At 51.3% G+C, this 8,123-nt stretch overlaps 1 pseudogene; it reads right to left on the bottom strand.

Annotated features, from left to right (window-relative positions):
- Positions 1–2,251: 2,251 nt before the first annotated feature.
- Positions 2,252–2,923, bottom strand: LOC137416527 (N(G),N(G)-dimethylarginine dimethylaminohydrolase 1 pseudogene; annotated as a pseudogene).
- Between the last annotated feature and the right edge of the window lie 5,200 nt (positions 2,924–8,123).

Below are 8,123 nucleotides of genomic sequence, written 5' to 3'. Positions count from 1 at the left end.
TTTTTTCAACTTCAATTATTTATAAAATGTGATATCACGTATATTACAAATACATTTGTGCAAAATAATTGTTTGAATTATGATTGGTTTAAACCATGACAAAATGGCAACTCGGGTACAGTCATTTATCTATATATCTACACATCTGGGCAGTGTTTGTGTTGTCACTTAACGACTCCCTCAAACTTTTGTTTCCGTGGTTGTGAAGTGTTTTTAATAACGTTGTGGTGGTTTTGAATCACGTGGTGGTGAGGTATTTTGAATTATGTGGTGGTGAGGTGTTTTTAAATAACATGGTGGTGAGGTGTTTTGAATTATGTGGTGGTGGTGTTTTAATATCACATGGTGGTGAGGTGTTTTTAAATAACATGGTGGTGAGGTGTTTTGAATTATGTGGTGGTGAGGTGTTTTTAAATGACGTGGTGGTGAGGTGTTTTAATATCACATGGTGGTGAGGTGTTTTTAAATAACATGGTGGTGAGGTGTTTTGAATTATGTGGTGGTGAGGTATTTATAATTATGTGGTGGTGAGGTGTTTTGAATTACTTGGTGGTGAGGTGTTTTTGAATGACGTGGTGGTGAGGTGTTTTTAATTTTGTGGCTGTGAGGTGTTTTTATTACGTGTTTTATGGCTGTGAGGTGTTTTTATTACGTGTTTTATGGCTGTGAGGTGTTTTTAATTTTGTGGTGGTGAGGTGTTTTTATTACGTGTTTTATGGCTGTGTGGTGTTTTTATTACGTGTTTTATGGCTGTGAGGTGTTTTTAATTTCGTGGTGGTGAGGTGTTTTTATTACGCGTTTTATGGCTGTGAGGTGTTTTTATTACGTGTTTTATGGCTTTGAGGTGTTTTTAATTTTGTGGTGGTGAGGTGTTTTTATTACGTGTTTTATGGCTGTGAGGTGTTTTTATTACGTGTTTTATGGCTGTGAGGTGTTTTTATTTTCGTGGTGGTGAGGTGTTTTTATTACGTGTTTTATGGCTGTGAGGTGTTTTTATTACGTGCTTGATGGCTGTGAGGTGTTTTCAATTTCGTGGTGGTGAGGTGTTTTTAATTTCGTGGTGGTGAGGTGTTTTTATTACGTGTTTTATGGTGGTGAGGTGTTTTGAATTACTTGGTGGTGAGGTATTTTGAATTACATGGTGGTGAGGTGTTTTGAATTACGTGGTGGTGCGGTGTTTTGAATTACTTGGTGGTGAGGTGTTTTGAATTACGTGGTGGTGAGGTGTAATCGTCCCAAACTTCCAGTCTGCACCTACCCCTCCCCTATGTATGTGCTGAGGGGTTCTTTCTTGAAAAAAAAACATTCAACCTAAATCTTCAACCTAAATTGCCTATAAAAATGTAATATCACAAACACAACAAATACATTTGTGCAAAGTAATTGTTTGTATTATGATTGGTGAAAATCATGACAACACAGCAACTCAGGTACAGTCATTAGCCTCAGCTAAAATAAGCCCGTTCCTCAGTATCGACGCTTGTGAGCCGAGCCAAGCTAGTATATATATATATATATATATATATATATATATATATATATATATATATATATATATATATATATATATATATATATATATATTGTGGTGCTGTGCACACACGACTCGCTTGCCAGAGAGGTAGGCCAGCAACGCGTTGATACAACAAGAGTCTTTATTAAGAGCTCCTCACTTCAGCACTGGGCGGGCTCAACCTTAGAGCCCGCATATATGTCCCGAGGCCACGCCTTGCCCCGGGCGTGGGCCGATCGGTCGAAAGGCGGGGCATGCATTTTAGTTCCCCGCCTGGACACTCGCGGCCACCCACTGGTGCACGGATTATTGCCCCTTGTGCCTGCCACACGCGCCCCCCCCACCCCCAGAATTCCCGCGCACCTGAAGGGTGAGCTTGCGGGGAAGCTGGATGACCCGGCCGAAACGCCCCCTGGCGATGCGTGCAGGGCTGGGGGGGGGGGGGTAGCGGGACGGCGGGGCTGGGGGGTGCCGGGGGTCTGACCGCCGGGGGGCGGCCTCGACACGGAGGCAGAGCTGCTCGCGGGGTGTGGTCCAGATCGAGGTGGGCCGGCTTGAGGCGGTCCACTGAGATACGATTCGGGGCACCGCCGATGTCGACGGTGAAATATTTGTCCCCGGTCTCCAGCACGCGGAAGGGCCCGTCGTACGGGGGCCGTAGCGGTGCCCGGTGGGTGTCGTGCCGGACGAAGACGTACTCCGCCGTGCGAAGCTCCGGGGCGACGCGGGGGTTAACCATTAAGTCCCATTAACCTTAGACAGCTCTGATAGTGATGATGGGATGAGAGTATAATCCTTGAGCTTCTCGAAGGCCTTGATGCTCTCAGGGTAATCTGCTGCAGAACGAAGAACTAGGGCATGGCTCTTCCCACCAGGATGCACAAACAGGCAGTTTGCAGCAAAATCGTCCGGCACGGTCAGCTTGTCATAGTGGTGGTCGGTGAGTTGTTGCATTGTCCGGAGTGCCTTCTGAGCGTGCTCGCTGCTGCCGATCACGAGCATGTCTGGGCCCCCCATGCTGCAGAAGCTTTTGAGGTGCAAAGAACCAGTCACTGGAACCGTGGACACTGCAAAGTCCTTAAAGGTATCGGCAAGAATTTCTGCTCCACATTGATTAGTCCGCTGGGAAAGTCCCACAAAGAACTCCCTTCCTGTGAAAAGGACGTCTCCTCCTTCCAACATCACCGTCTCGTCCTTCATCTCTACAATTCGCAGCTTGAACTCGTCCAGCACAGGCTGGATTGCTGCTGCCTCCGCACGGCGACTGGGCGCACCCGGTCGGGTCACCAAGACCGTGTCTCCACAGACCACGGCCACATCTTCCACGAAAACAGAATCTGGGAAGGATTCGTCAGCAGGAACCTGCAAGTAAATCGGGTGGTCGGCCTTACTTGATAAATGGCAAGCCATACCCCGTCAACATGAAGCTGGTGAAACCCGGAGGTGTGTCCCTTATAAAACGGCGCCGTTTGAACTGGATCGACGCACCCGATGATGTGTTCTTCATAGCAACGGGAGAGACTAGGAAAATTCGCCGTCTGCTCTCTGCGGCACAAGTGAAGCGTGCTGCTCGTCGTCCGTACAACAAGGTTGCAGTGAAGATAATACTTCCTGGTCTGCGTCCACCTGTCAATGATGAGCCGATCGTCATTGAAGACTGAGAGATCCGTTGGCTCTCTTCATTCTGACCCATTTGCAGTTTCATCCTTCTTACCCCCATTATACTTTTCCTCTCCCACAGCTTTTTTTGGCGAGTTGCGAACTTTAGTCGAGGCTTGGGAGTCAAATTGATGACCTGATGCAATGGATGTGTGATGGGAAGGGTTGGAGGAGGAGGAGGAGGAGGGGCATCATGTATCTTGGTCACGTGAGTTTGCCTGTGAAACGGAATTTTCTCATCCGTCCCCCTCCCTTCGAGACTGTAATTTTAATTGTGCCTTATTCAGTTCTTCAATACGCCGCACAAGATAGGGATTGCTGGAGATGTCTCTGCGTCGGAAGGAACACACCACTTTGGCCTCCACATTGCCATTGGGCATCTTATTGCGGGGCGGGCGGCACGTTTTAGCCTTGCGGCCGAACCTGGCATGGTAGTAGCACCAGGTTTGCGGCGGTGGCCCCCGCGGCAGCCGTGCCGGCTGCGGTGGTGGTGGCGGCGGTGGTGGTGGCGGCGGCGGTAGTGGGCGGGGAGTAGCAGCGGCCACGAGGGAAGCAGGGGCCGGTGGAGCCTCCGCACTGGGAGCCACTACGGCAGCACCGTACACCGACCGCGTGTCGCAGGCCGCGGAATACTTGTCGGCCTCTCCAGCCAGGGCGCGGGGTTCCGTTATTTTGGAACCGGCCAGCGCGAGGCGCACCTGTACAGGTAGCTGGCGTAGGAAGAGTGCTCGGAATAAGAAATCCGGGCGCCGGTCTCCAAGCAGCGACAGCATGAAATCCATCCGGACAATGGTCGTGTGTTGCCGAGGGCGGGAAGGTCCAGGAGGCGGTCGGCATGTTCGACCTCTGTGAGCCCGAACGTGGCGAGGAGGAGACCTGCGCTCCTGGTGACCTGCGCTCCTGTGTCGCAAAGAAAACGGCGCCCGGACAAGGTGTCCGTGATGAACAGGAGGCTGCCGGAATGGCCGACGCTCATGGCCGCAAGTGAGCGCCGGTCATTTCCCGGCCCATCAAAAGAACACGGCGGGCGGCACGTTTTAGCCTTGCGGCCGAACCTGGCATGGTAGTAGCACCAGGTTTGCGGCGGTGGCCCCCGCAGTGGCCGCGCCGGCGGCGGTGGTGGTGGCGGCGGCGGTAGTGGGCGGGGCGTAGCAGCGGCCACGAGGGAAGCAGGGGGCGTTGGAGCCTCCGCACCGGGAGCCACTACGGCAGCACCGTAAACCGACCGCGTGTCGCAGGCCGCGAAATACTTGTCGGCTTCTCCAGCCAGGGCGCGGGGTATCGTTAGTTTGGAACCGGCCAGCGCGAGGCGCACCTGTGCAGGTAGCTGGCATAGGAAAAGTGCTCGGAATAAGAAATCCGGGCGCTAGTCTCCAAGCAGGGACAGCATGAAATCCATCCGGACGGATGGGCGTGTGTCGCCGAGGGCGGGAAGGTCCAGGAGGCGGTCGGCACGTTCGACCTCTGTGAGCCTGAACATGGCGAGGAGGAGACGTTTGAGCGCCTCGTACTTGTGGTCGCCCGGCGGGCGCCGAAGGATGGACATGACTCGGGCGGCAGTGCCGGGCCCGAGGGCGGCGACCACGTGGTAGTACCGGGTCTCGTCCGCCGTGAAGCCTCGGAGCTGAAATTGAGCCTCGGCCTGCACAAACCAAACGTCGGCTTGCGCTTCCCAAAACTCCGGGAGTTTGATTGCGACGGCGTCGGTAGCCATGGCGCGTTCGGGGGTCAGCAACGGCTGAACCAATCGGGGTCACCAGTGTGGTGCTGTGCACACACGACTCGCTTGCCAGAGAGGTAGGCCACAACGCATTGATACGACAAGAGTCTTTCTTAAGAGCTCGTCACTTCAGCACTGGGCGGGCTCGAGCTTAGAACCCGCATATATGTCCCGAGGCCACGCCTTGCCCCCGGGCGTGGCCGATCGGTCGAAAGGCGGGGCATGCATTTTAGTTCCCCGCCTGGACGCTCGCGCCACCCACTGGTGCGCGGAATTATTGCCCCTTGTGCCCGCCACAATATATATATATATATTGTTACAGACACGACTTTGATGTTATGGTGGGCCGAGCGGAATGGCCGCCGTGTCCGCACAAGTTACCCGATTATACTCGAACGTTGCCGAGTCGCGCTACGCTGAATCAATGATGGAAAGGGACACAACGGCTGGGATTAAAATGACACGACACCAAGGGTTCAGTTCTCAAGACCTCCGGAGGAGGTTATATTAGGGCGGAAGGTCAGATTACAACTACAAGAGGGACAGCATAGGAAGACAGGCACTTAGACACACTCTTATAATAGCCCCTATAGACGACAGATAAACAGGAAAAAAACTGACTCACATGGGGATTGATGGCAAGGAAAGCGGGTATTCGATGGCCAGCACAAGGTGCACCTTGTGCTCAGGGACAGGATAGCGCGGCCCAAAAGATGCAGGAGGTCTCTCAGCGCTCGGAGGTAGTGACTTCTCTTTCTCCAAGCTGGGGGCGCATCTGACGTCACGTCCGGTAAGTCGCTGCGTATATCCGGCGGGGAGTGACACGCCCTCGGCTAGTTAGCTCCGCCCCAGATGGAATCGGTCCGCCCTTCTTATTGGGTGCGGGGGGGTTACTGGCTCCGCCCCTGACGAGGAGCTGACAGCCAGCCCCTTCGTGGTAACCCCGTGGAGCGCATGGGCAATGGCGGCTAACCACGCCGGTGTGAGGACGCACACTCCCCGCACGCCGCGCCGCGCCCCTCTGTTGTTGTAGTTGTTGTTGTAGTTGTTGTTGTAGTTGTTGTTGTAGTTGTTGTTTGGGGAAGAAGATGGGAGGAGGTTTGGGAAGGTCCTAAACTCACTACTGGTGCCATATAATCACATTCTGGTGCAACGAAGAGTCAGAATTAATGGAAACGAGTCCTTAACTGACATAGACTAAGAATAACTAGCAAGATGTCCGAAAGTTGTCTACGTGAGATGCGGTGGACCTGGGCACGACATTTAATGGGGGAAAAAGGGGAAGGTCGGTTCTACAGAGTGTTGTTTACAGACAATGGGACTAGGGAATGGGGGATTGGGGATAGTTGGGGAGTATTGGGGAAATAGGGGAGTATTTACAAGCGGATATTGAGGCCAAGTCCCATATCCGCAACAATATATATATATATATATATATATATATATATATATATATATATATATATATATATATATATATATATATATATATATATATATATATATATATATATATACAGTATATATATATATATATATATATATATATATATATATATATATATATATATATATATATATATATATATATATATATATATATATATATTGTTACTGATCGCGGATTAAGATGTTATTTACCGAGCGGTGGTATTGCCGCGACCGTTACAGGATCCCTGACTCACCCGATTCACCCAGAACTTTGGCCGTATCGCACCGCAGCTGCTCAATGAGGGAAAAGACTAAAACGACGAATGCAAAGAGGAAAAGGAATAATACGAGAAGACGGACAGAAGAGTAATTGGATTTATTGTACACCCACAAGCAAAAAGGAGCAATCAAGGTTTATTTACAACACATAAGACGCAGGTGACACAGTGCAAATACTAGCTTATCTACAGACTTAACTTATTCCCAGGACAGAACAAACAGAACAAACTCACGTCCACAAGAAGGGTGGAAAGGCAGGAGGTGGGGTGGATGGCTGGAGGGAGAGGAAGGTCCACGGGGGTCATGCAGCATGATCGGCGCGTTTAGCAGCCGCCGTTCCTTTACGGCCCTGCTCCAAACCGCCGTTCAGGCCCCCACGCTGCTGTTGTGGCTGCTGTGTACGTCGCGTGCTTTGCCAGGCCTTGTCCGACTCGTCTGGTCCAACCCTCAACTCTTTCTTGGTCCCTCACTCTTTACCACCGACTCCTCACCGCAACCAACGCAACCAACTGACCACCGACTCCACTGACTGACTCCTCACGACTCTCCCCTGGCAACCGACTCTCAACCAACTCAGACCAACTCAGACCTCTCTCACCAAGACCAACTCACGACTCACTTCCGTGCGCGCCTTTTATAGCGCCTCCAGCGATTAAGCCGCCGGCGTTTTGGACACGCCCATCGGGGTGCTCACCTCGGCCCTGGTTGGTCGCGCGACCCTCGGGCTCCGCCCTCAATGACGACGGGCGGGTACGCCCCTCCTCCCCTCTATGACGAGGTGGAGACACGCCTTTCTTCTCCGACCCTGCCTCGTGGTCAATGGCGGTTATTGGAGGGGAGGTGATTGGAAATCGAGGGCTCAGCAATGACGAGAGGGGATGTAATATGGGCAATCGAGGCTCGGCAATGACGAAAGGGGATGTGATAGGAAATGGAGGTTTTGGGGATGGGAATGAAAGGGGATCTATTCTCTTTCACTGGTGCAATGGAGTACTTCAATTAATGGGAGACACAGCCTTACCCTAGAACACAGAATAAGAGATAACTATCAACAGGGGTATTCTATTACTTGGCTGACGTGTATGCTTGTGGACTAATTATGGGATGCCCTTTCACCTTTACACAGCTCCGGAGGTAGGGGGCGCAGAATAACCAATAATAATAATCATACAGCACACAATCAAAAAAATACAGTCCTCATCTCCGCAACACTGCACCCTCCTCCTCTTAGGCACGTCCCGGGCCTACAACTTTTATTTTTAGTGTGACACGTAGGTGTAGTTCCCTCTATTTTTAACCTGACCCTGAGTGCGACAGTTTTAAAACATAAATAAATGTGTCCCGCTGCTCCATTGCACCCTGCCTAACAGACTTACGCCCACAGTTAACCGAATCGCGGAATGGTCTTCAAACTACACACTGACGGTGGGAAGCATTATTTACACTTGACGCTACTTTTATTTACAAGACTAACCCAGGACCTGTAATTGTTCTTTCTGGGGGGGAGTCAGTCTGCTCTGC

Source organism: Myxine glutinosa, chromosome 10 (assembly GCF_964187855.1).
Source record: "Myxine glutinosa chromosome 10, kmMyxGlut1.1, whole genome shotgun sequence".
NCBI classification, from domain to species: Eukaryota; Metazoa; Chordata; class Myxini; order Myxiniformes; family Myxinidae; genus Myxine; species Myxine glutinosa.
The sequence above is the reverse complement of the archived record's forward strand: the minus strand, read 5'-3'. Positions and strand labels throughout refer to the sequence as shown.